The sequence below is a fragment of the Octopus bimaculoides genome, chromosome 2 (genome assembly GCF_001194135.2).
Source record: "Octopus bimaculoides isolate UCB-OBI-ISO-001 chromosome 2, ASM119413v2, whole genome shotgun sequence".
In the NCBI taxonomy this organism is placed as follows: Eukaryota; Metazoa; Mollusca; class Cephalopoda; order Octopoda; family Octopodidae; genus Octopus; species Octopus bimaculoides.
Genome location: NC_068982.1, coordinates 66,936,893 through 66,945,443, shown reverse-complemented (window position 1 = coordinate 66,945,443; position 8,551 = coordinate 66,936,893). Strand labels below are relative to the sequence as shown.

Here is an 8,551-nt window from a genome sequence, read left to right as displayed (position 1 = left end):
CGGTAACAAATCCCCTCCTTCCCTCTCTCTCTGCCACTTCCTCCACCCCAACTGCTTTATCCTTTTTCTGCCAGAATTTCAATTAGTTTTCTCAGTCTTTCCACTTTATCAGTTTATCTAAACAGTAATTTTCTCTAATAGTTTTCTTCTTAATCTCTGCACACTTCCTCCACACCACTCTGTTTCCATGTTTTTTTGAGGTTTTTTTTTTTTCTACTAATTTTCATAAGCTTTAGGTCTTTGTGAATGAATTGCAGATGTTTCATGATATATTTTTTAATACTTTTCTTGTTATTGCAGTCTTTATTATTATTATTATTATTATTATTATTGCTGTTGTTGTTTAATGTATGTGAGTGTGCATGTGTGTAATTAATCATATAGGGAGAAAAAAATGATATTGTTATTATGGTTGTCATTATTATTGATTTCAAAGCCTCAGAGCATGGTGTTCTGCTACTAAGATACAGTGTTATGCCATGTTAATTGTATATCTGCAAAATTGAATATTGGACAGCAGCATTCTAAGACTTGTATCTTTTCCTTTTCTTTTTCTGTTTGTTCGAAAGAAAAGTAAAATTCCTAATATTTTCTATGAAATAATGTCAGGAATCTTGTAGTAATGAAATCATTTCTATTGCACTGTGTTATTATCACCGTCATCATTATCATCTTTTTTTTCTTTAGAACAATAATTAGTCTAGTCACTTGCTCTAGCTTTTATTGTGTGTGTGTGTGTGTGTGTGTGTGTGTATCCGTCCAACTCATGCCAGCATGGAAAGAGGCCATTAAATGATGATGATGATATGTATGTATTTGTGGGTCTGTGTTTGTCCCCCTACCATCGCTTGACAACTGATGTTGGTGTGTTTACATGCTTGCATGGGTCAGACAGGATTTATTGAGCCAGTTTTCTATGGCTGGATTCCTTTCCTGTTACCAACCCTCACCTGTTTTCAAACAAGGTAATACTTCCCATAACCAGACATCTTTTTCATGGAAGACTGGAAATGAACAATATGCTCATTTACAACTATCACAAGGGTACGTACACACACAAACACGCACACACACACTCATTCACTCACTCGCTCACTCACATATTTGTGCGTATATATATGCCTGTATAAGTATGTAACTATGTGCATGCATTTGTGTATTTTGATGTATATATGTATATTATAGATGGTCTAGTATGGGTATATACTGTTGTAAAATATTTATATAATGCAGCGTGAAAATTAAAATTTTAATGTATTAATTGATTTATATTTCGTATATAACTATTTATAATATGTATTTTGAATCTACTCTTCGATTTAAAGTTTTCTTCAATTTTACAATAGGATGAATTTATATTGAATTCATTTATTTTGTTCATTGCATGCTTAAGATCGTTAATTGAAATGACCAATGAAACAAATCCATTTTTAAAGGTGTATCCTTTAACTAGTTTTGATTATATCCTTATTTCTCTTCCATTTTAACAAAACCGTCTGACGAACGTGAATGTGAAACTCTGAGTAACAGCTTTTGTTATATTTCTGCTGCTTTTAAATAAAGCATATTACTCTACCTCTGGTATTTGAGTACTCTTTTTTCCACCTTGTTTCACATTTATGTGCTTAACTTCGGTTTATATATATATATATGATGGGAGTCTTTCAGTTTCAATCTACCAGATCTACTCTCTGGGGTTTGATCAACCCAGAGCTATAACAGAAGACCCTTTTCCAAGGTGCCATACAATAGGACTGAACCCAGAGCCATGTGGCTGGGAAGCAAACTTCATTTGTCATTGTTATTTGGACAGCTGATTCCTCTAATCGGGACAACTTCTAATCAAAACATTCCATCCAATAACAACAAACCAATTTTATTTTCAGACATTATTGTTTCTACAACTACACTATCCAATGAGTCTTTCCTCTTTCAATTTGATACGGTGTTACTTGAGAGAAACTAAGCTGATATTTCTATCAGGTTGAATGAGCACATATAGGCTCCCTTATTGACCCATGGTTTGGCAACAATGATGGTGCTGGTGGTGACAGTAGTATTTATAGCTTAAAGACTACTTGTGGTTGCTTGGCCATGACTATTCCATCTTATTTTCAAACATTGTGTCCATGAAAACATTATCCAGTGTGTCCTTCTTTTTCTGAAATGGTAAGGTGTAATTAGAAGAGAATTCCACTGCTGTTTTTAGCAAATCAAGTGACCATATCTGTTAATTATATAGCTTGTATGTTGGTTTCAAATTTTGGCACAAGGCCAGCAATTCAACTGGTACTTATTTTGTCAATCCTAAAAGAATGAAAGGCAACGTTTGACCTCAGTGGAATTTGAACTCAGAGCGTAAAGATGGACAAAATGCCACTAAGCATTTTACTTGGCATGCTAACAATTCTGTCAGCTTGCCACCTTATATGGCTTATATACTGATTTCTAATTTTGGCACAAGGGCAGCAGTTTGGGGGAGGCTGAGTTGATTACATTGTTTCCAGTGCTCAACTGGTACTTATTCTATCAAACCTGAAAAGATGAAAGACAAAGTTGACCTTGGCAGAATTTGAATTTAGAACTTAAAGACAGAGGAAATGTTAGTAAACATTTTGCCTGGCTTGCTAACATTTCTGCCCTATATAGCTTATATATTGATGGCAAATGGTCAGTTGAAGACGTTAATGTAAAAATGAAAACAAACAAGGGCATTTTAGCATTCAGATTATTTTGTTAAATGTAATGCTTATTTACTCACATTGTTTTGAATTAATCATGCATTGTTTGTAGCATTGAGATTTCAACGAAATGATTGCTTATTTTGAGAATAACATTGTAGGATAGGTATAAGAGGCTAGATCTAAGGCGGTGAGCTGGCAGAATTGTTAGCACGCTGGGCAAAATGCTTAGCAGTATTTCGTCTGCCACTACATTCTGAGTTCAAATTTCGCAAAGGTTGACTTTGCTTTTCATCCTTTGAAGGTTGATAAATTAAGTACTAGTTAAGTACTGGGGTCGGTGTAATTGTCTTACCCCTTCCCTTAAAATTTCAGGCCTTATACCTATAGTAGAAATTTTTTTTTTTTTTTAAATAAGAGGCCAGATCTGGCCAGGTTGAACATAGAACAACTGGGTCAGATATGGCCAGCTAAAATGCTAAAGGGATAAACTTTTCCATACCATACCTACAGTCTGTGTAAGCTCTCTCTATCTCTCTCCCTCTCTCTATCTCCCTCTCTCTCTCTCTCTCTCTCTCTCTCTCTCTCTCTCTCACACACACACACACGACAAATGTCTTCACAGTTTGTATCTGCTAAATTTCATTCTCAAGACATTTGTCAATTAGAGGCTTTGGTACAAGGCACTTATCTTAAGTGCTGCCAAGCAAAATTCTCCACCATGTAACTATGTCTACATTGCTATCAGAAATCTTCTGCTCCACAATATTAATACAAATATCTGAATTTGTGCAGCTATGAATCTCATTAAGAATATTTTATGAATAATTTAAAAGATTGTAATCAATCCATTTTAGATCTTACAGATTACTTTCTAAACCACCTCTTCCTCTACTTTCTCTGCTCATCAGGATTGATAAATTATATATTTTAGCTGTCATTGCAAATAACTGATATCATTGTATATTTTTCTCTAATTTGTTTTAAGTAGTTATAATAGACATATGGCTATGTGGTTAAGGAGCTCAGTTTGTAACCATGTGGTTTTGGGTTCAATCCCACTACATGACACCTTGGGCAAGTGTCTTCTACAACCCCAGATTGACCAGTACTCTATGAATGAATTTGGTAGATGGATACTGTTAGAAGACCATCATGTGTGTGTGTGTGTGGGTGTTTGTGTGTATGTATTTGTGTGTATGTGTGTGTGTTATTGTGTGTGTATGTTTGTGTGTGTGTGTGTTAGTCCCTCCACTGTTTGACAACTGATGTTTGTTTGTTTACATGTCTGTAACTTAGCAGTTGAGCAAAAGAGACTGATAAAATTGGTACTAGACTTTAAAAATGTAATTACTGGGATAGCTTTGTTCAACTAAACTCTTCAATGTGCTGTTCCAGTATGGTTGCAGTCCAATGACTGAAATAAGAGAAAATTAAAAGAATATTTTGTTAACAAAATGCTCGAAGCCAATAGTCCTGCACAATTGCATATGAGGCATATCCCAATTTTTCATGCTTGAAATTCATAATGGAGGGTTTGACTAGAAGAGATGTCAAGTTGTGTGAATTATTTCACAGAACTTAATAAGATCAGAGGGGGAATATATTAACTAGCTGCGGTTTTTCTCTGTGATGGATATTGCCTCCAAATCATCTAAAAGCCATTACATGGATGAGATAATTTGACACATATTAGCAATATTTGTGTTTTCCATCCACCACTGAAGTTTAAGTGTGGGAACTATTTCCAAAATATTTCTTAAGACCAATACTGCTAATGTTTTTGTTGTTGTTGTTGTTTAACCCTTGGTCAGCCCCTATGTGATCAAAGTTTCTCCTGCTATAACCATCAACTTTTTCTACTTCTACACTGTCATTGGGTATGATTGTAGGGAGATTTGGTTGTTATTTCTAGGCAGTCAATACTTTTTGTAGAGGCTGCATTCTGCACTATATTTTTTTGTATCTATAAATGAAATACACGCACACACACACACACACACACTAACCTATTCCTGTATGATTTATAAAAATAAATAAATTTCCTGAATCATCGTCATATTATATTTATACATCTAATTTGTAGGGATTTTTTCATTCTGTTTTTTTATTAATTTCCCTTCATCTAGATAGCAGCAGTTTGTTTCTTACTCACTGATCATATAACATGCATAAGAAACAGGAAAAGCAAAATATAGCACCATTTCCGTGATAATTCACTGGAAGTTTGAAGGAGAAAAGAATATTCTTTGAATTCCATTACATATATGTTTTATGCTTCCATTTTACATTTGTCACCACCACCACCACCACTGTTTGTAGATATTTATCACCCATCTCAAATAACTTGTTATCCTTGAAGGAATATAACATTGATATTTCTTGTAATATTTCCATGTTTAAATCATGTTTTATTGTGGAGCAGCCTTAAATTATTTTGTTTATAAGAACTGCTATGAAATGTTGTTGTTGTTGAGCCCTGGGTCAACTCTGGTCATGCCAACCAATAATCTAAAGCATTTATGTCAGGACCACCCCAATTTTTAAGGGATGTGTTATTTAAGACAACACTATCTAATGTGCCCTGTCAAAAATATATGCAATGTTGGAAGAAGCTACTCTGTGATTAGTCTACCTGCTAAAAATTGCAGCCACATGTCCCTTAAATTACAGACAGTTACCTTAAAGTAGCAGGGTATGATTTGAAGGGAGATTTAGTTGCTATTTCTAGCAGCTTGAGCACCTCTGAGAGGCTCCCTTGTTGGCATGTATGAATGAAACAATGTAATGAAGTAGGATGCAAATGTATTTTGAAACTTAAGATATGATGTCAATTCCAGTCACATAGTGGTTCTCAACATTTTGTAGTTCAGGGTCCCTTTTCACTGAATGGTGTTTTACAAATATCTCTGCCCATGTTTTGCACACTGACAAAAACCCTTGCAGAAGGTAATTTTGCACACCAGTTTATTGTCCCTTTTCTTCTCCTCCATCCCTGTTCTTTTCTGTTATTGAGTTCAGTATAACTTCATCAACAATCGTGGTTCTTAACCTGGTTTGTTGCATCCCCTAGGAAGTGTTTCCCAACAACAGCATTATGTCTTGACTATATCTACCATTTCTCCATCTATGACTTTGACCGGCCTTTTGGGTTCAGTGTCTCTACTAGCCATAGCTATGCTCATAAAATCTAAAAGCAGCACAGCAGCTTGACTTCCAGAAACATTATTTTTACATTCACATATTTTATCCCTAGGGTAAAGGGTAAAGACTCCCTTCAGTCATGAATGACTATGGGATTGCACCTAGAAAGTTCCCCTCCAAAGCACAAGTCCAGGCAAAGTTATTTGTGGAAGACCAGCAGTCGTCCATGCATACCAACTTCCCCTCTCCACACCACCAATGTTGTCCAAGAGAAAGTCAAAGACCGATACAGCTTGGCATGAGTGGTGTTGCAACCCATTTCTACAGCTGAGTGAACTACCGAAGCAATGTCAAAGTGTCTTGCTCAATAACACAATATACAGCTCAGTCTGGAAATTGAACACACACTCTATTGTAAGCCTGATGTTCTAACCCAGACAAGGTTGTTTATGGAAGATCAGAAGTTGCCCATGCATATCAGTCTCCCATCTGTACGCCACCAATATTATCCAAGTTACAGACAAAGGTCGATACAGCTTGGCACCAGCGACATCACAAAACATTTGTACAGCTGAGCAAACTGGAGCAATGTGAAAGTGTCATGCTCAAGAACTCAGTACACAGTTCAGTGTAGGAAACGAAGACACAACCTCTCAATTGTAAGCTTGATGCTCTAACCACAGAGCCATGTGCCTTCACTAGTTCATTCCTATGATTCTAGAACTCTGTGTCAAACAGAGAATTCATCATCTTCATCAACACTACCACCACGACCATCATCATTTCACATCCACTTTCCATGCTGGCATTGCTTGATTGATTTAAGAGAATCCAATGGGGTCACATCTTGCTTCAATGTCTCAGTTTGGTTTCTATGGTTGGACATCCTTCCCAATGCCAACCATTGTACTGCATACAATAAACCCATCATTGTTGAGTGCAGGGGTTAATGTAACCATCTGACCTCCTCACCCAAATTGTGCCTGTATTAGAAACAATTACTACCTCCGCCTTAGCGAAGGCAGAAGTATTGTTTTCAGTTGTGTTTGTTTATTTGTTTGTCCATGGACAAGATATCTCAAGAAGCACTAGATGGATTCAGATGAAACTTTCAGGGATGTTTGGCCTCATGACTGGCACGAACTGATTAGATTTGGGGATTGATCGGGTATGGGACAAGGTATATGGATTATTTTTCCGTTTGAGAGCGATCCAGTTCATTTTTGTATTCTCATTCGTAAGAGCAGTCAATTTTATTTCAGATATTCTCATTTTAAAAATCATCTCAAGCTAATCATTGAGAGGATGCTGGTGTTGCATTGGCAGAGGTTTGCGCTCTCTGAGTGCTCTTATTATTATTGTTATTATTATTTTATGTTTATTTGAAGCCAACAAGAGGGCATCGAGGAGATTGGTCTCAGGTTAAATAACAGCTATGTTTATTTAGGAAATGAGAGTGCAATACAAAAACAAATGCAAAAATAAACAACAAAAATTTCCATTCATGTTTCTCTGTAGACATAGATTAGGTTTGTGTTCTTAGAATGTATGATGACTTCAACAACCTGATGTCTTTCCTCCTTTCTTTGTCTCCTCTCTTTTCCCACCCTCTCTTTGTCTGTCAGTCTCTCTCTCTCTACCTCTCCTCCCACCATCTCTGTTTTACACCAGACACTCTACTATAAACTTCTGAGACAAACATTGGAAAACATTATGCCAAGATACAATTAAGTGTCTTTACAGATGTTTGAACTGATTACTTTCAGGTTATGAATCCAGCGCTTTTAAACATTTAACAGTCACAAGAGAGAGGGAGAGGGAGAGAGAGGTGGTGGTGGAATTGGGGATGATGGGGGGTGCTGGAATGATGAAACAAACTTATAAATAAAACAATAGAGACAAGATGTGTATGGAATAATAATGATATAGTTTGAAGTTCATTTCAGCTACAAATAATAATGATAATAGTATGACGCCATTGGTCGTGAATGACCATGGGTGCACTTGAGAGGTTCCCCTTTGGGGTACAAGTCTGGGTGGAAAGTTGCCTCACCAGTGAATGCACAACCTAGGGTTGTTTTTATGGAAGACTAGCAATTGCTCATGCATACCAACCTCCCCTCTCCATGCCACCGATGTTATCCAAGGGAAAGGCAAAGGCCGATGCAGCTTGGCACCAATGATGTCGCCACTCGTTTTTACAGCTGAGTGAACTGGAGCAATGTGAAATGAAGTGTTTCGCTCAAGAACACAACACGCAGCCTGGTCTGGGAATCGAACTCACAACCTCACCATCATAAGCTCGACACTCTAACCACTAAGCCATGCGCCTTCAAAATAATAATAGTAATGATAATAATAATAGTAATGTAAAAATTTATTAAATAGATGACAGACATCAAATAAATTAGTTACTAGAAGTAAAATCAAACCGAGGAGGGAAATATACAAAGAATTTAGAAAATATACTTTACTAAACTCTTTAATTCTGAAATAAATCTATAATTTATAGCATTCCTCTTCATTGTTTACTCTTTTTTAATTATTTGTTTTTTATCTTTATTTAAAAAATTTTTTTTTGTTTTTGTAACTGAGTTTGGCTAAACAGTTTCTCCAACTAAACTAACTGTTTTGTTGACCAAAATAGATCTCTGGTGTTTCTAGTAGTTGTGGTAGTAGCAACAGAAGTAGTTGTTGTAGTCATTGTCGTGGTAGTTCTCTTTTTT

General features: G+C 36.2%; 1 protein-coding gene across 5 annotated transcripts in view; it reads left to right on the top strand.

Moving 5' to 3' along the window:
* Nucleotides 1-8,551, top strand: part of LOC106878549 (uncharacterized) — a 319,929-nt gene that overhangs the window by 172,516 nt on the left and 138,862 nt on the right. The window lies entirely within an intron of this gene.